At 48.5% G+C, this 25,844-nt stretch overlaps 1 protein-coding gene across 1 annotated transcript in view; it reads left to right on the forward strand.

The window, feature by feature from the left end:
• Positions 1-25,844, forward strand: part of LOC141176185 (uncharacterized) — a gene marked incomplete at its 5' end in the record, with an annotated part of 484,487 nt that overhangs the window by 102,882 nt on the left and 355,761 nt on the right. The gene's annotated exons all lie outside the window — the stretch shown is intronic.

Here is a 25,844-nt window from a genome sequence, read left to right on the forward strand (position 1 = left end):
AGTACTTTGATTGACAGCTCAGCCGTCCAATCTGAGATTGGGAGATGCTGAGTTTCCTTCAGGTGTGTAAAGTGTTCCCTGTTCCTAGTGATTAACCTGCTACTTACCTGAGCTGTCAGTCTCAGATAGCTGCCAGTTGTAGCTTTCAGCTCAATGTGGTCTGTTCCCTCTGTGCTTTGTGCTCTGAATTTAGACATTCTGGTATTCTGTTGCCAGACCCTGGCTTTCCCTATTGACTACCCGTTTGTATTACCCTTTTTGCCTTGACACACGCTGACCTTGGAATTCTGACTCTGGACTGTGACCTGACTAGGAAGATTTATGGTGGGCGCTGTTATGCTGAAGACAAGGATGAGAAAGGGTAGAAAAACAAAAAACATATTAAAAGATAGCAATGTGTTTCAAAATCGATCTGATATCTTCCTCGGGTCATCATAAAGCTTTTTTTTCCTCATTTTTTTGCCTCCTTCTGTCAACTTGAACAGTGGAGAAGCAGTCTATAAGAGGAATACCATTGTGCTACTTCTCTTTGCACAGTTGTGCCTGACCGTCTCAACTCCACCAGGTGGGAAGATTCCATTGACCCTTCCCTGTTTCTTATCACCAGGACTTCACCATGGAGCTACATAAACTTCTATGAAGTCGTCATGCTCAGGTCAGGAGAGACCCACGGCCAGTCCATACATTGCACAGACATCTAAATGAACCTTTAGTATTATTGAGCACAATAACTTTGGAGGGGAACAAAGTTGAGCATTATTATGGTCTATGGCAATTGGGGGTGGCGGGTGTATTACTATTACCGCAGGGCTTGCCTGAGCAAGGGGGCATCTGCCTGTTGGCTACCTCACAAGTGCTGACTCTCTGTGTGGTTACATATACTGTAAGCCTGTCTATATGTGGGTGTATGTATGGATAAGGTCTGCATATATGTATGATTTATATATATATATATATATATATATATATATATATATATATATACACTGCTCAAAAAAATAAAGGGAACACTTAAACAACAGAATATAACTCCAAGTAAATCAAACTTCTGTGAAATCAAACTGTCCACTTAGGAAGCAACACTGATTGACAATCAATTTCACATGCTGTTGTGCAAATGGAATAGACAATAGATGGAAATTATTGGCAATTATCAAGACACCCTCAATAAAGGAGTGGTTCAGCAGGTGGGGACCACAGACCACATCTCAGTACCAATGCTTTCTGGCTGATGTTTTGGTCACTTTTGAATGTTGATTGTGCTTTCACACTCTTGGTAGCATAAGACGGACTCTACAACCCACAGAAGTTGCTCAGGTAGTGCAGCTCATCCAGGATGGCACATCAATGTGAGCTGCGGCAAGAAGGTTTGCTGTGTCTGTCAGCGTAGTGTCCAGAGCCTGGAGGCGCTACCAGGAGAGAGGCCAGTACACCAGGAGACATGGAGGGGGCTGTAGGAGGGCAACAACCCAGCAGCAGGAACGCTACCTCCGCCTTTGTGCAAGGAGAAACAGGAGGAACACTGCCAGAGCCCTGCAAAATGACCTCCAGCAGGCCACAAATGTGCATGTGTCTGCACAAACGGTTAGAAACCGACTCCATGAGGGTGGTATGAGGGCCCGACGTCCACAGATGGGGGTTGTGGTCACAGCCCAACACTGTGCAGGACGCTTGGCATTTGCCACAGAACACCAGGATTGGCAAAGTCGCCACTGGCGCCCTGTGCTCTTCACAGATCAAAGAGGGCTCACACTGAGCACATGTGAGAGACGTGACAGAGTCTGGAGACACCGTGGAGAGCGATCTGCTGCCTGCAACATCCTTCAGCATGATCGGTTTGGCAGTGGGTCAGTAATGGGGTAGAGTGGCATTTCTTTGGAGGGCCACACAGCCCTCCATGTGCTCGCCAGAGGTAGCCTGACTGCATTAGGTACCGAGATGAGATCCTCAGACCCCTTGTGAGACCATATGCTGGTGCGGTTGGCCCTGGGTTCCTCCTAATGCAGGACAATGCCAGACCTCATGTGGCTGGAGTGTGTCAGCACTTCCTACAAGATGAAGGCATTGAAGCTATGGACTGGCCCGCCCGTTCCCCAGACCTGAATCCAATGGAGCACATCTTGGACATCATGTCTCGCTCCATCCACCAACGTCATGTTGCACCACAGACTGTCCAGGAGTTGGCGGATGCTTTAGTCCAGGTCTGGGAGGAGATCCCACAGGAGACCATCCGCAACCTCATCAGGAGCATGCCCAGGCGTTGTAGGGAGGTCATACAGGCACGTGGAGGCCACACACAATACTCAGCCTCATCAGGAGCATGCCCAGGCATTGTAGGGAGGTCATACAGGCACGTGGAGGCCACACACAATACTCAGCCTCATCAGGAGCATGCCCAGGCGTTGTAGGGAGGTCATACAGGCACGTGGAGGCCACACACAATACTGAACCTCATTTTGACTTGTTTTAAGGACATTACATCAAAGTTGGATCAGCCTGTAGTGTGTTTGTCCACTTTAATTTTGGGGGTGACTCCAAATCCAGCCCTCCATTGGTTAATAAATCTGATTTCCATTGATGATTTTTGTGTGATTTTGTTGTCAGCACATTCAACTTTGTACAGAACAAAGTATTCAATGAGAATATTTCATTCATTCAGATCTAGGATGTGTTATTTCAGTGTTCCCTTTATTTTTTTGAGCAGTGTATGATAAGGTCTGCACATACAGTATATGTGCGTTTTAAATATATTTATGTCTACTACAAAAAAAGGATACAACTTTGTCAATTACGTGCTGTTTATATGGAATATTTTTTTAAAGGAAAAAACCAATGATGTGGATATACGTATTGTGTCTTATGATGTAAGAAAATGCAGGTTATGCCGACACGATGTTTTCCTATGTTTGTCATTAAACTCATCTCCTCTCGATCATGTCAGGTTCCCCAGACTTCCCAAATTATCCCCATTATGATTCAGAGACTTATGTACACATAACCTATCAGTTTTTTTAGGAGAATTAAATAAACAATTGGTGTGTGGGGACTTTACTATATGATCGTCGTGTAATGTTCACTATTGATATAATCACAATGCTGCTTGAATGCAGCACAATCATGAGAACAGCAGTTTCCAAGCCACATGCTTTGTATTCTATCATTGTTGTTGTATCAATATACACACGTGGTCAAAATTGTTGGTACCCCTCGTTTAATGAAAGAAAAACCCACAACGGTCACAGAAATAACTTGAATCTGACAAAAGTAATAATAAATTAAAAATCTTTGAAAACTAACAAATGAAAGTCAGTCATTGCTTTTCTGCTTCCACAGAATTAAAAAAAAAATTAAACTCATGAAATAGGCCTGGACAGAAATGATGGCACCCCTGAAAATAATGTGACAAAGGGACATGTTAAATCAAGTTGTGTCCACTAATTATCATCACAGGTGTCTACAATCTTGTAATCAGTCAGTGGGCCTGTATATAGGGCTACAGATAATCACTGCGCTGTTTGGTGACATGGTGTGTACCACACTCAACATGGACTAGAGGAAGCAAAAGAACGAGTTGTCTCAGGAGATTAGAAAGAAAATTATAGACAAGCATGTTAAAGGTAAAGGTTATAAGACCATCTCCAAGCAGCTTGATGTTCCTGTGACTGGAGTTGCACATATTATTTAGAAATTTAAGATCCATGGGACTGTAGCCAACCTCCCTGGATGTGGCCCCAGGAGGAAAATTTATGACAAATCAAAGAGACGGATATAATACGAATGGTAACAAAAGAGCCCAGGAAAACTTTTAAAGAGATTAAAGGTGAACTTCAAGCTCAAGGAACCTACAGATCACTACAGATCAGTACAGAACCTACAGATCAGACCTACAGATCACTACCCATTCCTGCTAATACATGTGGGGACAAATGACACTGCAAGAAAGGACCTGGAAACCATCTGCAGTAACTTTGAAGACTTAGGCAAGAAAGTGAAAGAATTGGGAGCGCAGGTGGTCTTCTCATCCATCCTCCCAGTGGATGACCATGGAACAATGAGGTGGAATAAGATTCTACAGGTGAACAACTGGCTACGTCGATGGTGCCGTCAGCAAGGATTTGGATTTCTGTATCATGGAATGAATTACCTATACGATGGACTACTTGCTAGAGATGGGGTGCACCTTACGAAGACTGGAAAACATGTATTTGGAAGTCGCCTTGCTACACTCATCAGAAGAGCTTTAAACTAGAACAATGTGGGAAGGGAAGCAAAAGGCCAGAAAAAGCCATACAGCTGACAAATACTATTGAGATCTCTGCTACTGGAAGTGGAATGGAAGAACAAAGACAAAAAAATCTAAATAATAAAAATATGGGAGGAAGAGAAACCAATCACAAACTAAAATGTTTTTATACAAATGCACAAAGCATGGGCAACAAACAAGGAGAATTGGAACTACTAATGCAGGAAAAGAAATATGATGTCATTGGAATCACTGAAACTTGGTGGGACGATACACATGATTGGAATAAAAGGCTAAAAGGATACAACTTATTTGCAAGAAACAGACTTGATAAACGAGGAGGAGGTGTTGCATTGTATGTTAGAAAAGCGTATATCTGCACAGAGATTGAAGCTTCAGAGACTGGGAGTTCTGTGGAAACTGTTTGGGTAAGAATACAAGGAGAGAACAACGGAAAGGACACCATTGTAGGCATTTACTACAGGCCACCTGGGCAAGCTGAAGATATGGATGAACTCTTTATGTATCAAATGACCAAGTTCTCCAAAAAATATGACGTAGTGGTCATGGGAGATTTCAACTATCCAGACATTTGTTGGGAATCTCTCTCAAGTAAAACTAACAGGTCAAGCAAATTCTTATCCTCTCTTGCTGACAACTTTATCTTCCAAAAGGTAGGGGAGAAAACAAGGGGATCTGCTACTTTGGATCTAATCCTTATAAACAGGGAGGAAATGGTTGAGGAGGTAAAGGTGGCTGGGACCCTAGGAGGCAGCGATCATGCTATTATAGAATTTTGGATAACTAGAGGAGGAAGACATGTGAAGACTCAAACTTCAAGGTTAGATTTTAGAAAGGCAGATTTTAAGAGACTCAGAAAGAGAATAGGAGGGATCCAATGGCTGGATGTCCTTAAGGACAAAAATGTCCAGGAAGGATGGGAAATTTTTAAAAATGAGATTCTCAAAGCACAATCGTTAACAATCCCGAAAAGTAGGAAGAATGGGAAGCTTTTAAGGAAACCAGGATGGATGAACACAGAACTTAAACACATGCTAAAAAGAAAGAAAGAAATGTTTATTAAATGGAAAGAGGGAGGCATATCTAAAGAAGATTATAATGCAGTCTGCAGATCCTGCAGGGCACATATCAGGTTAGCTAAAGCTGACAATGAATTAAGGCTTGCAAGAGATGTCAAAAGCAATAAAAAAGGATTTTGGGGGTATGTCAAAAGTAAAAGAAAAGTCAAAGATGCTATAGGATTTTTACAGGATGAAAATGGAGAAATGGTAAGAGAGGATGTTGAGAAGGCCAAACTTTTTAATTCCTATTTTGCATCTGTTTTCTCTCAGAAAGAAAATGTAACATCAACTGATCTTCACTGTCCTTTTAAAGGAATAGAGGAATCCAAGTTATCTGTAAACAGAAAGATTGTGAGGGAATATTTAGCTAACATAAATGAGTTCAAGTCTCCAGGTCCAGATGAATTACACCCCAGAGTACTGAAGGAGATCGTAGAAGAAATTTTAGAACCACTCTCCATAATCTTTGAAAATTCTTGGAGAACAGGAGAAGTCCCAGAAGACTGGAGAAGAGCAAATGTTGTTCCTATCTTCAAAAAGGGGAAGAAGGTGGACCCAGGGAACTATAGGCCGGTGAGTCTGACTTCTATACCAGGAAAGATCTTTGAACAAATTATTAAACAACATGTATGTAAGTACATGGATAAGAATGAAGTGATTAACCAGAGTCAGCATGGGTTTGTAACTAACAAGTCATGTCAGACTAACTTAATTTCCTTCTATGACAGAATCACTGACTGGGTGGATCAGGGAAATGCTGTAGATATAGTATATCTTGACTTCAGCAAAGCATTTGACAAAGTATCTCACACCATCCTTATTGAAAAAATGACCAAGTATGCAATGGACCAGGCAACTGTTAGGTGGATTCATAACTGGCTTAGTGATCGGACTCAAAGGGTGGTTGTAAATGGCTTCACATCCAGCTGGATGAATGTCTCAAGTGGGGTACCACAGGGCTCCGTCCTGGGACCTGTATTGTTCAACATCTTTATCAATGATTTAGATGAAGGAATTGAGGGTAAGCTGATTAAATTTGCTGATGACACAAAGCTAGGAGGGATAGCTAATACTAGAGAAGAGAGAGAGAGGATTCAAAAAGACCTAAATAAACTGGAGCAGTGGGCAGCAACCAACAGAATGGTTTTTAACAGGGAAAAATGCAAAGTACTACATCTGGGCAATAAAAATGAAAAAAGCATATACAGAATGGGAGGAATAGAGCTAAGCAACAGTACATGTGAAAAAGACTTAGGTATACTAATAGATCATAGACTGAACATGAGTCAACAGTGTGATGCAGCAGCAAAAAAGGCAAATACAATTCTGGGATGTATTAGCAGAAGCATACAGTCTAGATCACGTGAAGTCATTATCGGTCTTTACTCCTCTTTGGTCAGACCTCATCTGGAATACTGTGTACAGTTTTGGGCACCACATTTTAAAAAAGACATAGACAAACTGGAGCAAGTTCAGAGAAGAGCGACCAGAATGGTGACTGGTCTGCAAACCATGTCCTATGAGGAACGGTTGCAGGATTTGGGAATGTTTAGCTTGCAAAAAAGAAGACTGAGAGGAGACTTAATAGCTGTCTACAAATATGTCAAGGGCTGTCACATTGTAGAAGGATCATCTTTATTCTCATTTGCACAAGGAAAGACTAGAAGCAATGGGATGAAACTAAATGGGAGGAGACACAGATTAGATATTAGAAAAAACTTTTTGACAGTTAGGGTGATTAATGAGTGGAACAGGCTGCCACGAGAGGTGGTGAGTTCCCCTTCAATGGACGTCTTCAAACAGAGGCTGGACAGACATCTGTCTGAGATGATCTAGTGAATCCTGCTTTGAGCAGGGGGTTGGACCAGATGACCCAGGAGGTCCCTTCCAACTCTACCATTCTATGATTCTATGGCGCCGTCCCTTATTACGTAGTACCCTCTCTAGCTATGTATGGCGCCGTCCCTTATTGTGTAGCATCCTCTCTAGGTACGTATGACGCTGTCACTGATTACTTAGCATCTTCTCTAGGTATGTATGGTGCTTACACATATTACATAGCATTCGCTCTATGTATGGCGCCGTCCCTTATTATGTAGTACCCTCTCTAGCTATGTATGGCGCCGTCCCTTATTGTGTAGCATCCTCTCTACCTATGTATGATGCCTTCCCTTATTACGTAGTACCCTCTCTAGGTATGTATGGCGCCGTCCATTATTCTGTAGCACCCTCTCTACCTATGTATGGTGCCGTCCCTTATTACATAACATCCTTTCTAGCTATGTATGATGCCATCCCTTATTACGTAGCATTCTCTCTAGCTATGTATGGTGCTGTCCCTTATTATGTAGCACCCTCTCTTGCTATGTATGGTGCCTTCCCTTATTACGTAGTACCCACTCTAGCTATGTATGGTGCCGTCCCTTATTACATAACATCCTTTCTAGCTATGTATGATGCTGCCCGTTTTTATGTAGCATCCTCTCTAGCTATCTAGGGCGCCGTCCCTTATTAGGTAGAACTCTCTCTAGGTATGTATGGTGCCTTCCCTTATTACGTATCATCCTCTCTAGGTATGTATGGTGCTGTCCCTTATTACGTAGCATCCTCTCTAGCTATGTATGGCGCCTTCCCTTATTATGTAGCATCCTCTCTACCTATGTATGGCGCCTTCCCTTATTATGTAGCATCCTCTCTAGGTACGTATGGCGCTGTCCCTGATTTCGTAGCATCTTCTCTAGGTATGTATGGTGCTTACACATATTACATAGCATTCGCTCTATGTATGGCGCCGTCCTTTATTACGTAGTACCCTCTCTAGCTATGTATGGCGCCGTCCCTTATTGTGTAGCATTCTCTCTACCTATGTATGGTGCCTTCCCTTATTACATAACATCCTCTCTAGGTACTGTATGTATGGCTCCGTCCCTTATTACGTAGCACCCTCTCTACCTATGTATGATGCCTTCCCTTATTACGTAGTACCCTCTCTAGGTATGTATGGCGCCGTCCATTATTATGTAGCATCCTCTCTACCTATGTATGATGCCTTCCCTTATTACGTAGCACCCTCTCTAGGTATGTATGGCGCTGTCACTTATTATGTAGCACCCTCTCTAGCTATGAATGGTGCCGTCCCTTATTACATAACATCCTTTCTAGCTATGTATGATGCTGCCCGTTTTTATGTAGCATCCTCTCTAGCTATCTACGGCGCCGTCCCTTATTAGGTAGAACTCTCTCTAGGTATGTATGGTGCCTTCCCTTATTACGTATCATCCTCTCTAGGTATGTATGGTGCTGTCCCTTATTACGTAGCATCCTCTCTAGCTATGTATGGCGCCGTCCCTTATTACGTAGCACCCTCTCTAGTTATGTATGGCGCCATCCCTTATTATGTAGCATCCTCTCTACGTATGTTTGGTGCTGTCACTTATTACGTAGCACCCTCTCTAGCTATGTATGGCGCCATCCCTTATTACGTAGCACCCTCTCTAGGTATGTTTGGCGCTGTCACTTATTACGTAGCACCCTCTCTAGCTATGTATTGTGCCTTCCCTTATTAAATAGCATCCTCTCTAGCTATGTATGGCGCCATCCCTTATTACGTAGCATCCTCTCTAGGTATGTATGGCGCTGTCACTTATTACGTAGCACCCTCTCTACTGTAGCTATGTATGGTGCCTTCCGTTATTACATAGCATCCTCTCTAGCTATGTATGGTGCCGTCCCTTATTACGTAACATCCTCTCTAGCTATGTATGGCGCCGTCCCTTATTATGTAGCATCCTCTCTACTTATGTATAGCGCCGTCCCTTATTACGTAGCATCCTCTCTAGGTATGTATGGCGCTGTCACTTATTAAGTAGCATCTTCTCTAGGTATGTATGGTGCTGATACATATTACGTAGCATTCGCTCTATGTATGGCACCGTCCCTTATTACATAGTACCCTCTCTAGCTATGTAAGGTGCCGTCCCTTATTACATAGCACCCTCTCTAGCTATGTATGGCGCTGTCGCTTATTACGTAGCACCCTCTCTGGCTATGTATGGGGCCGTCCCTTATTACATAGCATCCTCTCTACCTATGTGTGGCGCCTTCCTTTATTACGTAGCATCCTCTCTAGGTATGTATGGCGCTGTCACTTATTACGTAGCATCTTCTCTAGGTATGTATGGTGCTGATAAATATTACGTAGCATTCGCTCTATGTATGGCGCCGTCCCTTATTACATAATACCCTCTCTAGCTATGTATGGTGCCGTCCCTTATTATGTATCATCCTCTCTAGGTATGTATGGGGCCGTCCCTTATTATGTAGCATCCTCTCTACCTATGTATGGCACCTTCCCTTATTACATAGCATCCTTTCTAGCTATGTATGGCGCCTTCTCTTATTACGCAGCACCCTCTCTAGGTATGTATGGCGCTGTCACTTATTATGTAGCACCCTCTCTAGCTATGTATGGCGCCGTCCCTAATTACGTAGCATCCTCTCTAAGTATGTATGGCGCTGTCACTTATTACGTAGCAACCTCTCTAGCTATGTATGGCGTCGTCCCTCATTACGTAGCATCCTCTCTAGCTATGTAGGGCGCCTTCCCTTATTACGTATCACCCTCTCTAGCATGGCCCGCGTCAGCACCCGGCGCACCCGGGCAAGTGTCGAGGCCCTGAGCAGGCAGAGGGGCCCACTGGCGGTCGTGCACCCGGCCGGGCTAAGGGCGGAGGAGAGCGGTGTCAGCGCCTGCTCCCCCCCACTTGCTCAGGGCCCCGGCAGCCAGATACTTACCTCTCCCCGTGCCTCCGCAGATCCGCTGTCTTCCTGCTCTGCGCTCCCTGTGACTTCTCAGGTCAGAGGGTGCGGTGACGTCTTTCCACCGCGCTCTCCCCTGAGCCGTCACAGGGAGCGCAGAGCGGGAAGATACCGGCGACGCTGGAGTCCGGACCCGAGCAGCTGCAGCAGGTGAGAAGGAGTGAGGTGAGTATTTGATTTTTTTTTTTAATGTATGGAGGCATGGGGCATTATATTAGGGGTGACATCCTGCATGGGGCCTTATAAAGAGAGGGGGGGTGACATCCTGCATGGGGCCTTATGAAGAGAGGGGGTGACATCCTGCATGGGGCATTACAGAGAGAGGGGGTGACAGCCTGCATGGGGCATTATAGAGAGAGGGGGTGACATCCTGCATGGGGCATTATAGAGAGAGGGGGTGACAGCCTGCATGGGGCATTATAAAGAGGGGGGGTGACATCCTGCATGGGGCATTATAAAGAGGGGGGGTACATCCTGCATGGGGCATTATAAAGAGGGGGGGGGTGACATCCTGCATGGGGCATTATAAAGAGAGGGGGGTGACATCCTGCATGGGGCATTATAAAGAGAGGGGGTGACATCCAGCATGGGACATTATAAAGAGAGGGTGGTGACATCCTGCATGGGGCATTATAAAGAGAGGGTGGTGACATCCTGCATGGGGCATTATAAAGAGAGGGGGTGACATCCTGCATGGGGCATTATAAAGAGAGGGGGGTGACATCCTGCATGAGGCATTATAAAGAGGGGGGGTGACATCCTGCATGGGGCATTATAAAAAGGAGGGGTGACAGCCTGCATGGGGCATTATAAGGGGGGGAACAGCCTGCATGGGGCATTATAAGGGGGGGGGGACAGCATGCATAGTGCTTTATGTGGGGGGAAGAGCCTGCATTGAGCATTATAAGGGGGGGCACAGCCTGTATGGGGCATTATGTGGGGGGTAACAGCCTGCATGGAGCATTATAAGGGGGGGGGACAGCCTGTATGGGGCATTGTGTGGGGGGTAACAGCCTGCATGGAGCATTATATGGGGGCCAGTATCCTGTATGGAGCTTTATAAGGGGAGCAGTATCCTGTATGGAGCCTTATATGGGGGCCAGTATTCCGTATGGAGCCTTATATGGGGCCAGTATTCTGTATGGAGCCTTATACGGGGGCCAGTATTCCGTATGGAGCCTTATATGGGGGCCAGTATTCCGTATGGAGCCTTATATGGGGGCCAGTATTTCGTATGGAGCCTTATATGGGGACCAGTATTCCATATGGGGCCTTATATGGGGGCCAGTATTCCGTATGGGGCCCTTATATGGGGGCCAGTATTCCGTATGGGGCCTTATATGGGGGCCAGTATTCCGTATGGGGCCTTATATGGGGGCCAGTTTTCCGTATGGGGCCTTATATGGGGGCCAGTATTCCGTGTGGGGCGTTATATGGGGGCCAGTATACAGTGTGGCGCGATTTGCCGGTTTCTGAGCTATTGTGGAATTTACTATAGATATCACTCATGTAATGTAAGAAGTGAAATCTTTGCATTGTACTATATATATTTATTTCTCTGCTGTATCTCTGCATCATGAATCGTGGTCCCACTGAGACTCTTTCGTCCAGGGCCCAGAAAAACCTGGAGCAGGCCCTGCTCTCTAGTTATGAATGGCGCCATCCCTTATTACGTACCATCCTCTCTAGGTATGTTTGGCGCTGTCACTTCTTACGTAGCACCCTCTTTAGCTATGTATGGTGCCTTCCCTTATTACATAACATCCTTTCTAGCTATGTATGATGCTGTCCGTTTTTATGTAGCATCCTCTCTAGCTATCTACGGCGCCGTCCCTTATTAGGTAGAACTCTCTCTAGGTATGTATGGAGCCTTCCCTTATTACGTAGCACCCTCTCTAGCTATGAATGGCTCCATCCCTTATTACGTAGCACCCTCTCTAGCTATGAATGGCTCCATCCCTTATTACGTAGCACCCTCTCTAGCTATGAATGGCTCCATCCCTTATTACGTAGCATCATCTCTAGGTATCTTTGGCACTGTCTCTTATTACGTAGCATCATCTCTAGGTATCTTTGGCACTGTCCCTTATTACGTAGCATCATCTCTAGGTATCTTTGGCACTGTCTCTTATTACGTAGCATCATCTCTAGGTATCTTTGGCACTGTCTCTTATTACGTAGCATCCTCTCTAGCTATGTATGGTGCCTTCCCTTATTACGTATCATTCTCTCTAGGTATGTATGGTGCTGTCCCTTATTACGCAGCATCCTCTCTAGCTATGTAGGGCGCCTTCCCTTATTACGTAGCATCCTCTCTAGCTATGTATGGCGCCGTCCCTTATTACGCAGCACCCTCCCTAGTTATGTATGGCGTCATCCCTTATTATGTAGCATCCTCTCTACGTATGTTTGGCCCTGTCACTTATTACGTAGCACCCTCTCTAGTTATGTATGGCACCATCCCTTATTATGTAGCATCCTCTCTAGCTATGTATGGCGCCGTCCCTTATTACGTAGCACCCTCTCTAGCTATGTATGGTGCCTTCCCTTATTACATAGCATCCTCTCTAGCTATGTATGGCGCCATCCCTTATTACGTAGTATCCTCTCTAGGTATTTATGGCGCTGTCAATTATTACGTAGCACCCTCTCTAGCTATGTATGGTGCCTTCCCTTATTACATAGCATCCTCTCTAGCTATGTATGGTGCCGTCCCTTATTACGTAACATCCTCTCTAGCTATTTATGGTGCCATCCCTTATTATGTAGCATCCTCTCTAGTTATGTATAGCGCCGTCCCTTATTACGTAGCATCCTCTCTAGGTATGTATGGCGCTGTCACTTATTACGTAGCACCCTCTCTGGCTATGTATGGCGCTGTCCCTTATTACGTAGCATCCTCTCTACCTATGTGTGGCGCCTTCCCTTATTACGTAGCATCTTCTCTAGGTATGTATGGTGCTGATACATATTACGTAGCATTCGCTCTATGTATGGTGCCGTCCCTTATTACATAGTACCCTATCTAGCTATGCATGGTGCCGTCCCTTATTATGTAGCATCCTCTCTAGGTATATATGGGGCCGTCCCTTATTATGTAGCATCCTCTCTACCTATGTGTGGCGCCTTCCCTTATTACGTAGCATCTTCTCTAGGTATGTATGGTGCTGATACATATTACGTAGCATTCGCTCTATGTATGGTGCCGTCCCTTATTACATAGTACCCTATCTAGCTATGCATGGTGCCGTCCCTTATTATGTAGCATCCTCTCTAGGTATATATGGGGCCGTCCCTTATTATGTAGCATCCTCTCTACCTATGTATGGCACCTTCCCTTATTACATACCATCCTCTCTACCTATGTATGGTGCCTTCTGTTATTACGCAGCACCCTCTCTAGCTATGGATGGTGCCGTCCCTTATTATATAACATCCTTTCTAGCTATGTATGGCGCCATCCCTTATCAGGTAGCATCATCTCTAGGTATGTATGGCACTGTCACTTATTACGTAGCACCCTGTCTAGCTATGTATGGTGCCTTCCCTTATTATATAGCATCCTCTCTAGTTATGCGCCGTCCCTTATTACGTAACATCCTCTCTAGTTATGTATAGCACCTTCCCTTATTACGTAGCACCTTCTCTAGCTATGTATGATGCCGTCACTTATTACGTAGCACCCTCTCTAGCTATGTATGGTGCCTTCCCTTATTAAATAGCATCCTCTCTAGCTATGTATGGCGCCATCCCTTATTACGTAGCATCCTCTCTAGGTATGTATGGCGCTGTCACTTATTACGTAGCATCCTCTCTAGGTATGTATGGCGCTGTCACTTATTACGTAGCACCCTCTCTACTGTAGCTATGTATGGTGCCTTCCGTTATTACATAGCATCCTCTCTAGCTATGTATGGTCTTCCCTTATTAAGTGGCATCTTCTCTAGGTATGTATGGTGCTGATACATATTACGTAGCATTCGCTCTATGTATGGCGCCGTCCCTTATTAAGTAGTACCCTCTCTAGCTATGTATGGTGCCGTCCCTTATTATGTAGCATCCTCTCTACCTATGTATGGCACCTTCCCTTATTGCGTAACATCCTTTCTAGCTATGTATGGTGCTGTCCCATATTACGCAGCATTCTCTCTAGCAATGTATGGCGCCATCCCTTATTACATAGCACCCTTTCTAGGTATGTATGGTTCTGACACATATTACGTAGCATTCGCTCTAACTGCGTATGGCGCCGTCCCTTATTACGCAACACCCTCTCTAGCTATGTATGGTGCCATCCCTTATTATGTAGCATCCTCTCTAGTTATGTATAGCGCCGTCCCTTATTACGTAACACCCTCTCTAGCTATGTATGGCGCTGTCACTTATTGCGTAGCACCCTCTCTGGCTATGTATGGTGCTGTCCCTTATTATGTAGCATCCTCTCTACCTATTGTGGTAGGACGACTCGCTCGGTCACTTCCGGAAGTAGACTCAGGAACCCAGGTTTTCTTTGCAGGCTTTATTAGCAGCATAAAGCTCTGCACTCCAGCAAAATAAATACAGCCTTACTTGGCTACAAAAGATAAACTATAGCACAGTCCATATATGTGTGTGCGGGTTGCACACATCGGTTATGTCCAGCCTTCAGCTCCCTCCTGAGCTATGGCTGTCCAGTCTGGAGACCTTGCCTCTCCAAACACAACTCACAGAAAAAAAAAACAGGACAGAACTTTTAAACGATCCTCAGCCACACCCTGAGGTGGAGGTATGGGGAATGACGTCCCTCCCATCACTGTCATTCCCCTAAAACCACGCCCTTTAAGAGAGTTAACCCACCAGCATATAACATGCCAGCAGAAAGTTCATTGGTTTCAGTTCACACAGGCTAGCAACCTCTGCGACACATACCTCCCCTCATATATCATTCCAGTGACCCTGTCACATATTCCCCCCCTCTGCCCAAAGCCGGGGGTTTGGGCACCTTCCGATACCAGACAGGGAATTCTAGAAAGGGCATCAGCGTTCCCATGTAACTTCCCAGGCCTATGCTCTACGTGAAAGTTGAAGTCCTGAAGAGCTAGGAACCATCTAGTTACCCTGGCATTTTTACCCCTCTTTTCCCTCAACCACCTCAACGGGGCATGGTCTGATGCCAACTTAAACTTCCGGCCTAATAGGTAATATCTTAGTGTGTCTACGGCCCATTTTATGGCTAGACACTCTTTTACTACTATTGCGTAGTTTTTCTCGCAGTACGAAAGCTTCCGGCTCAGATAGAGAATGGGATGTTCTTCTCCATTTATCTCTTGAGAGAGTACGGCTCCTAGACCAACCCCTGAAGCGTCTGTCTGGACCACAAACTCTTTCTTGAAGTCTGGTGCGACCAGGACAGGCTGTTTACACAGTGCTGACTTCAATTGTTGAAACGCAGTCTCTTTTTCCTCCGTCCACTTCACCATAGTTGATCTGGTGCCTTTTAGGAGATCCGTCAGTGACGCGGCCATCATGGCAAAATTTGGGATAAACCTCCGGTAATATCCCACCATTCCCAGGAATGCTCTCCCTTGCTTCTGGGAGAGCGGTTTCGGCCAGGTCTGGATTGCCTCCACTTTATTAACTTGCGGCTTTATTTCGCCTCTCCCGATGACATAGCCCAAGTACTTGGCCTCCTCTTTTCCAACGGCGCATTTTTTTGGATTTATTTTAAATCCCGCCTTTCTTAGAGCATCCAGAACGGCCTGTAGTTTAGGTAGATGACTTTCCCAGTCTGGGCTAAAGACTACAATGTCGTCAAGGTAGGCTGTGGCATACCTCTTATGTGGGGCTAGGATCCGATCCATAGCCCTCTGGAAGGTGGCTGGGGCCCCCTGTTGTCCGAACGGCATCCGAGTGTATTGGAAGCACCGATCAGGTGTTGAGAAAGCTGTCTTCTCTTTGGCCGTCTGGGACATGGGGATCTGCCAGTAGCCCTTCGTCAGGTCCAGAGTGGTGATATACCTTGCTGGTCCAAGCCTCTCGATGAGTTCATCGACGCGGGGCATCGGGTACGCGTCACACTTAGACACCTCATTCAGCCGGCGGTAATCATTACAAAACCTCCACTCTCCGTTGGGTTTTGACACGAGGACGATGGGGCTCAACCATCCACTCTTTGACTCCTCTATCACACGGAGGTCTAACATCCTCTTCACTTCAGCCAAGATCACCTACCGGCATGCTTCAGGAATCCTGTATGGCTTCAGGTTCACCCTTATATGCGGCTCTGTTAGCACATCATGTTCTACTACCTGGGTATGCCCCGGCAACTCTGAGAACAGGTCCCGATTCTGCTGGAGCAGTTCTCGACACTGTTGCTTCTGGGCTGGCGAAAGGGTCTCCGCTATCGTGACATCTTCCTCCTGGTCTTCGGGAGTAGCTCCCAGGCAAGGAGTTCCCACGGGCTCCCGATCTCGCCACGGCTTGAGCAGGTTTACATAGTACACCTGGTGTGTCTTTCTTCGGCCAGGTTGGTGGACTCTGTAGTTCACTTCACCGAGCTTCTCCACCACCTCATATGGGCCTTGCCACTTGGTCAGAAACTTACTTTCAACGGTGGGAATAAGAACCAGGACGCGATCCCCAGGTTAGAACTGTCTCAGCCTTGCCGACAGGTTATACACCCTCGCCTGGGCTTCCTGCGCCTGGAGGAGATGTTCCTTCACGATGGGCATCACCTTCGCCATTCTCTCCTGTAACTGGGCGACATGTTCGATGATGCTCCGGTGGGGCGTGACCTCGGCCTCCCAGGTTTCCTTGGCGATGTCTAGGAGATCTCTTGGATGCCGTCCATACAGAAGCTAAAATGGAGAGAAGCCAGTGGAGGCTTGAGGAACTTCTCTGACAGAGAAAAGCAGAAATGGGAGCTGGTAGTCCCAGTCTCGCCCATCCTTTTAAACGACCTTCCTGAGCATCGCCTTTAAAGTCTTATTGAAGCGTTCCACTAAGCCGTCCGTCTGCGGATGATAGCCTAGATTCAGACCTCAGTTTATCTGAAGGACTCTGCATAGCTCCTTCATCACCTTGCTCATGAAGTGGATTCACTGGTCTGTCAAAATGTCTTTTGGCAGACCTGTCCGAGCAAAAATATGAACTAGCTCTCGGGCTATACTTTACTGGACGAGTTCCTTAGGGGTACTGCTTCGGGGTACCGGGTCGCATAGTCCATGACCACCAGGATGTATTGGTGGCCCCGGGCCGATTTAACTAAGGGACCCACAAGGTCCATGGCAATCCTCTCAAAGGGAACATCTATGATAGGTAGTGGAACTAATGGACTACGGAAGTGGGAGGTGGGCGCGGTTATCTGGCAGGTGGGGCAGGACCAACAATAGTTTAAGATTTCCCGATGACATCCTGGCCAATAAAACCTCCTTATAATTCTCTCCTTGCTCCCCCCAGAATATGTGAGTGTGCCATGTTTAATATCCTCTGACGGTATGAGCCTGGAACCTAACAGCTGTTCCACTACCTCTTCACTTTTTAGTTTGGTCACCCGGTATAATAGCTCCTCCTGAACTGCAAAGTGTGGGTACCTGATGTCCGCACCCGGCTCTTGAGCAACACCATTACAAACAGTAACATTATCCCATGCCCCTTTCAAGGTCAAGTCCCGAACCTGAGCTGACCCAGGCACCTCTAATTCAGGGAGGTCGGCCACCTCAGACACCGTCTCGTCCTTGTCGCCGACAAGTACACATAGTGGGAACTCATCCACTTCCGATGTCGACCAGGTTATTTATCTAGGTTCCTGGCTTTTTTCCACGGGACTCGGTCTGGATCCCTTCCCCCACAAGTCCCAGAACAAGGGGAAATTGCGCCCCAAAATGACGGGATGTATCAGGTCCTTGACCACCCCGACCTCGTGGGATTGGGCGCCACAGTCTGTTCCAACTGTCACTCTGGCCACCGGGTAGTTCTTGGCGTCCCCATGTATGCAGCTTATGTCCACAGATTTGGTAGGGATCAGTGGCACTGATTAAGGTTACCAGACTCCCAGAGTCCAACAGCCCCAGGACCATCACTCCGTTAACGGATACGGCACATGCCTGCGGCCCCTCGCTGGGTTGACAGTCCACACTGCAGGCTGGGTAAGCATAGTATGAACATCGTCTGCCTAGGCTGCAGTCCATTGGCTCAGCAGACGTATGACACTGGGCGGCTACGTGTCCCGGATTGCGACACCACCAACAGATCACATCCTTAACAACAGTCCTTGCGGCACCTTCAGTGGAAGTGGGACGCCCCCCAGTTGTGGCTCTGACCCCCTTTCGTGGTGAACCCGCCCCCTTTTGGGCACTCCAGGAGGGGGAGGTGATTATATCGGGTTTCCCTAGGGTTTTTTCGACCACTTGGTACCTCTCTACCAGGCCAACAAGGTCGTCCGCATTCAGAGGGTCGCCCTGGGCAACCCAGATCTGCACCGGCCTGGGTAGGGAATGGATGAACCTGTCCATCACCACACGCTCAACCATCTGGGCAGGAGTGGAAGACTCTGGCTGCAGCCATTTCTGGACTAGATGTAACAAGTCGAACATCTGTGAGCGTGGAGGTTTGTCGCCAGCATACGACCAGTGGTGGACCCATTGTGCTCTGACAGACAGTCGCTCCTGAGCGTGCCAATATCTCGTTTTTTAATTTTGCGTACTCCTTTGCGTCTTGTAAAGTCAGATTATAATAGGCCTTCTGCGGCTTCCCGGTCAAATATGGCGCCAGAACCTCCGCCCACTGCTCCTGAGGGAATCTCTCCCATTCCTCCACCCTTTCAAAAACAGTCAGGATCTCCGCTGTTAGGAGCTCCATCTGTCCCTGCTGCTGGATTTGCTGTATCAGGAGTTTATTTGTCTCCTGCTGCTGCTCCCGTTGCTGCTGTAGCTGCTCTCTGTGCTGCATGCTCTGCTGGGTCTGCTGCATGCTCTGCTGGGTCTGCTGTATGCTCTGCTGGCTTTGGGCCAGGTGCTTAATGAGCTCCTCCATGCTCCCGGACTTCTCTGGCTGGCTGGCGGCCTTCACCCAGGACATCCACTGGTCTCTGTGGCAGGTACACATGTTCCTGGAATCTTGCACGCACTCTCGCACCAACTGTGGTAGGACGACTCGCTCGGCCACTTCCGGAAGTAGACTCAGGAACCTGGGTTTTCTTTGCAGGCTTTATTAGTGACGTGCCCCCTGGGCCGTGTATGCACGTGTGTGGGTTACCCGGAGCCGGGTCTCTGAGGGTTGTAGTCTCCGTGGCGGTGACCCGGTCCCGTGGCTCAGGGTGGTCAGACCAGTGGCCGTCTTTTATAGCGTTTTTTATGATTTAATGTCCGACTACGCCACCCGTGGATTGCGGTCAGGGTGTACCGCCGCTGCGAGGCAGACCGCTGAGGCTGGTGTGGTGTGCGCAGCAGAGGATGGGATAACTCCCCACGGGAGGAGTATAGCCTCAGGGCAGTGAGTGTGGATGATGGGAGTGATGGTGCACGGGTGAAGCAGGAACGACTCAGAGTCTTTGCAGTGCAGTTCAGGGTCTTTACTGATCATGATAAGGCAGACCCTCCCGGGAGTACTGGCTAGCATAAGGGGCCTGGTCAGTCTGTGAACAAACAGGAGTTCCCCTGGCCAGTTGGAGTTGTAGGCCTCCCCGTCTATCTGCACTCTTCCTGGCTACCTTGCTGTAAGCGAGTGGAAGTAGCCCACGTCCCTGAGTATACCGTGTGGTGCTCATCCGTATGGCTGGTGACTTGGACCCTCTGGTAGCTTCCGCTCCTCGATGGCGGTACCGGTCCCTTGTGTGTGTGACTGAGCCTCCAGGCTTCCTATGGCCAGAGGACCTGGAATCCTCTGCCGGCTGGTTTCTGCTGCTGGACTTAGAGATCCTCACAGCCTCGGACTCCGTTGTCCGGTCGTAGTGTCTTCAGCCAGGATGAGCAATATCTGCTTCCAGTCCCTGGCACTCAGCTCCTGCTCCTACAGAGCTCCTAGCTGTTGCTTTTCCTGTGTCTGCTTGTTCTTTACTCTCCCTCTGCTTTCTCTGCTCTAACCCCGCCCCAGATCCAGTTTATATAGGGCAGGTTCCTCCCCTATCTGGTCTGGGACAGGAGGTGTTGCATGTTCAAGGGAACCTCCCACTTGCTCTCAGACATGATATTTCTATCACTGTGGCAACCAGACCCCTGGGGTGCCACATTATCAGCATAAAGCTCTGCACTCCAGCAAAATAAATACAGCCTTACTTGGCTAAACCACAAAAACAAAAGATAAACTATAGCACAGTCCATATATGTGTGTGCGGGTCGCACACACCGGTTATGTCCAGCCTTCAGCTCCCTCCTGAGCTATGGCTGTCCAGTCTGGAGACCTTGCCTCTCCAAACACAACTCACAGAAAAAAAAAACAGGACAGAACTTTTAAAGGATCCTCAGCCACACCCTGAGGTGGAGGTATGGGGAATGACATCCCTCCCATCACTGTCATTCCCCTAAAACCACGCCCTTTAAGAGAGTTAACCCACCAGCATATAACATGCCGGCGGAAAGTTCATTGGTTTCAGTTCACATTGGCTAGCAACCTGTGCGACACATACCTCCCCTCATATATCATTCCAGTGACCCTGTCACACTATGTATGGCACCTTCCCTTATTACATAGCATCCTCACTACCTATGTATGGTGCCCTCTCTTATTACGCAGCACCCTCTCTAGGTATGTATGGCGCTGTCACTTATTATGTAGCACCCTCTCTAGGAATGTTTGGCGCTGTCAATTATTACGTAGCACCCTCTCTAGCTATGTATGGTGCCTTCTCTTATTACACAGCACCCTCTCTAGGTATGTATGGCGCTGTCACTTATTATGTAGCACCCTCTCTAGCTATGGATGGTGCCGTTCCTTATTACATAACATCCTTTCTAGCTATGTATGGCGCCGTCCCTAATTACGTAGCATTCTCTCTAAGTATGTATGGCGCTGTCACTTATTACGTAGCAACCTCTCTAGCTATGTATGGTGTGTCACCCTGACCTGGATGCCACAAGTGTAATTAAAGCTGTGTCTGAGAGCAAGGGGGAGGTTCTCTAGTCAGGGGAACATTATCATGCAATGCCTCCTGTCTCAGGCCAGTAGGGGGAGCTGGCTGCCCCTTTAAAAGCTGGTACTGAGGGCAGGGTTAGAGAAAACTGGACGACCTATCGGAGGATTCAGGTCCCAGAGCAGAGAGGGACAGTTGTGTTGCACCTAAGAGGAAGTGTGGCAGGAGGAGAGCCACAAGCCAGAGACAAGAGGCGAAGTGAGCCTGTCTTGGCAGAGAAAAGACTTAATTTTACCAGACTTTGGTGTCTGAGGCTGGAAGGATTCCACATCCCCCAGCAGATAACCAGTCCGCAAGGGACTGTACATTCCTTACCTAAGAAGCCTGGAAGCCCTGCCACAACCGAAGGGACCAATAAAGCCGTACAAGGCGGGGAGCAGAAAGGAACCCACGTCGCAGGCCATACAGGCGAGAATACACGGAAAGCTCGGAAACGTGGGCTGTTACCCTATAAGGAGGAGATAGCCAGAAGGAGCGCAGAAAGCACAGTAGGCCTACACCCTCACCCTGACCAGGGCCAATTTCCCCGTTGCTCTCAGACATCCAGGTCCCCTCCTAGCTGGGACTGTTTGTGGGTCAGTTTTCTTGTTTAGTAAAGACCCTGGACTGCAACCTGTTGTCTGTGTGCTCCTTGCTCCTCCAGCACTATCAGCACTGGGACTCTCACTACCATCACTCCCACCATCCATTATACTGCCCTGGGGCCGCACTCTTCCCGTGGGGAGACACATTACCCTAGCTGCACACCTCATCAGCCCCAGCGGTCTGCATGCAGCGGCGGTTCCTAATAACCGCAAATCCACGGGTGGCGTAGTCGGACATTATCAGCAGAACATAGCAGACTACCATTGGCCTGACCACCCTGAGCCACAGAACCGGGTCGCCACTACTACCCCCATCGTCTCCCTATTGCCCGGATCCGAGTGCCCCACGGCCCAGGGGGCGAGTCAGCTTTGACGTAGTCGGCAGGATTTCGTGCCCGCAATCACCGGGTACTGCGTGCCTGAAAAAGACTTTTGTAACTTACCTGTGGAGTCGTTTCCCGCCATCCGGAGCCGATTCCCGCCATCAGACGCCATCTTGGACCGTTTCCCGCCGTCTTCCCGCCATCCGCAGCTGCTTCCCGCCATCGGACGCCATGTTCAGGACGCCGCGCGGGAAGAAGAGGGGCGTGGACGTCAAAACCGCGCGAGATCCGAAGCTCCGCCCCACGCACAGACGCTGCGCAAGGTCCTGGAAGGGAGAGAGAGCGACGCTGACGTCATCAGGACGCGACGCCAGGTCCTCGTCCATAGCAGCAGCAGCGGAGCCGCGGCCTACAGAAGAGGATCGTCGGAAGGTAGGCCACGCTTAACTAGGGGGGAGGAAGATGTCGGACACAGAGGCGCCCATTACCACCAACGCAGCTGCAGCAGCGGTGATGCCCTTTTCCCTGCCCTACATCCCTGGAGTGGCCTGGCTGCCCAAATACTCAGGGGAGCCCCATGCCCTAACTGACTTTAAAGAAAGGCTGTACAGTTTGTTCCAGGTTTACCCCCTGACAGAGGAGCAGAAGGTCAGCATATTGACAGGGCAGTTAACTGGCGCAGCCCAAAGGGAGGTAAAGTCATGGCCCACTGAGGAGAAAAGGACTGTGAAGGGTATTCTGGCCCGGCTGCGGGGTACCTTTGATACACGTACCTCCGCTGAGATTAAAATGAGGTTCTATGGATGTAGGCAGCGGGCACAGGACAGCATCAGAGACTATGCCCTAAATCTGCAGGAAGCCTTGAGGGCTATTCAACAAACTGACCCTGGCAGTGTGCAGGAAACGGATAAACTGCTAACAGAACAATTCATAGAGGGTCTGCTGTCTAGCGCCCACAGGGCCCAACTGCGCCTCATGTTCTTTCAGAACCCCGACCTGACCTTTGCCCAATTTAAGGACAGGGCCATAAGGGTGCTCCGTGAATCTGCAACCAGTGGCGCTATAAACCCCCGGCGCCCTGCTATCACCTACCACCAGGAGGCGGCGCCCTCCTCTATGGACTCCATGGAGGCTGATGCACAGGCCCTGAACCAAGCCCCATCGAAAGGCCTGCACCACCAAGTCCAGGAGCTGACCAGGAGCGTCGCGGCGTTGACCAGGACCGTCCAGGCGTTGCAAGTGGACCCATCAAGACCCATCGAGCTGGCTTCAAGTCCGGAGGATGTCCCGTGGCATCGACAGAGGAGGAAAGCGTCGTTCCGAGGGAGGCCCACAGACCGCTACGCAGAGGATGGACAGCCCATTTGCCGTCGATGCAACCAGCCCGGACACATTTCCAGGTACTGTAATTTAAACGGGTCCAACCTGGGGCAGAGGGCCGACCCCCAGGCATAAGATCACCAGGCCCTTATAATTGGCGTGATAAGTACGTTGGGGGGCGCCCGGTTTTACCCGTGGTGCTGGACGGTATCCCCATGAGTGCCTTGCTGGATACTGGGTCGCAAGTAACCACAATCCCTTATGTACTTTTTAAGCAGTATTGGACTGATGCTGATATCACACGGTATCCAGACAGTAACTTGAGCATCATCGCCAGTAATGGCTTACCCGTGCCGCAGATGGGGTTCAAGGAGATGACCATTAAAATTGGTAAAGTTGAACTACCGGCACAGGGAGTGATTATTGTGGACATTGACCGTCATGAAAGTCACCCTAAAATAACTGTGGGTACTAACATAATTGAAAATTGTCTTTCAGAGGTAATTGTAATTCTACAACAGGTGGCGGTGAATGCTAGTTCCAGCCAACAGAGGGTCCTCAACAAGGAGACAAAAGCCCTGATGAGACGGCAGCAGGTAGAACTGTCTGGTGGTGAGATCGGTAGCGTAAGACTCAGTGATCCATTCCCCATTTCCATGCCTCCCAAAAGTGAAATGATGATCTGGTGTCGGACTGCAATCGGGTTGAGAGGTAGAGACTACCAAGCCATGGTAGAACCCGTGTACTCAGACAGCAGGCCCACCATTTTGACAGCCCGGGGGGTGGTTGATGTCCGTCATGGGAGGGTGCCCGTCCGCATCCTCAACATTGGGGAGAGGGAAGTACACTTACCCAGGTACGCTACACTCGCCAAACTGTTTGTCGTCGAACACAAAGCTATCAGGGCCGTGGAACCCTTGCCTCCATCTCCACAGGCGGAGGGTAATGGCTCCCAGAAACAAAAGGAGGACTGGTGCCAGAAACTCCACGTGGGTGCTGACTCCACTCCCCTGCACCAAAAACAAGGAGTCTACCGGGTGGTACAGGAGTACGAGAGAGTCTTTAGTAAGCACCCGCTAGACTTCGGCAGAGTAAAAGGGATAGAACACCACATCCCCACAGGGAGCCACCCACCGATAAAAGAAAGACACCGACCTGTACCCCCTGCACATTATCAGAACGCCAAGGGCATGCTAAGAGAGATGAAAGAAGCTGGGGTTATTAGAGATAGCTGTAGCCCCTGGGCAGCCCCCTTGGTACTGGTGAAAAAGAAAGACGGCACCATGAGAATGTGCGTGGACTATAGACAAATCAACCGTATCACTCACAAAGACGCATATCCGCTGCCTAGAATAGAAGAGTCTTTAGCCGCACTAAAATCTGCTAACTTCTTTTCTACTTTGGACCTTACTAGCGGGTACTGGCAGGTTCCTGTGGCAGAGGCTGACAAGGAGAAGACCGCCTTCACCACCCCGATGGGACTGAGTGAGTTCAACTGTATGCCTTTCGGGCTCTGCAACGCACCAGGGACCTTCCAGCGGCTGATGGAATGCTGTCTAGGGCACCGAAACTTCGAGACGGTCCTCCTTTACCTGGACGACGTGATCGTCTATTCGAAGACCTACGAGGACCACCTAAAGCACCTGGCCGAGGTGTTCGAAGCCCTGGCAGGCTATGGCCTGAAGGTAAAACCATCGAAGTGTCACCTGCTGAAACCAAAGGTCCAGTACCTAGGGCACGTGGTAAGTGCGGCAGGAGTGGCCCCAGACCCTGACAAGGTCACGGCAATCAAGAGCTGGCCAAGCCCCTCGAAAATCAAAGAGGTGAGACAGTTTCTCGGATTGGTAGGCTACTACCGAAGGTTCATCCCCGGGTTCACTAAGATGGCAGCTCCTATGCAGGACCTCCTGATCGGACAGTCTAAGTCCAGGAGTCAAAAGCCACCCTTCAAGTGGGATAAACCGGAAGAGGAGTCCTTCCGCCAGCTAAAGATGGCCCTCACAGGGGATGAGATCCTGGCCTACCCTGATTACGGCCAGCCTTTCATTCTCCACACAGATGCCAGTAATGTGGGACTGGGAGCCGTACTGTCCCAAAACCAACAGGGCAGAGAACGGGTGATCGCATACGCCAGTCGGAAGCTGAGGCCCACCGAGAGGAACCCGGAGAATTACAGCTCCTTCAAGCTAGAATTCTTGGCGGTGGTGTGGGCCGTGACGGAACGCTTCAAGCATTACCTGGCCTCCGCAAAGTTCACCGTGTACACGGACAACAACCCGTTGACACACCTGGACAATGCAAGACTGGGTGCCCTGGAACAGCGGTGGATGGCCCGTCTCTCCAACTATGACTTCGTGATCAAGTACC

This window comes from Phyllobates terribilis, unplaced genomic scaffold (genome assembly GCF_046119375.1).
Source record: "Phyllobates terribilis strain yellow unplaced genomic scaffold, ASM4611937v1 Scaffold_17__1_contigs__length_24005725, whole genome shotgun sequence".
NCBI classification, from domain to species: domain Eukaryota; kingdom Metazoa; phylum Chordata; class Amphibia; order Anura; family Dendrobatidae; genus Phyllobates; species Phyllobates terribilis.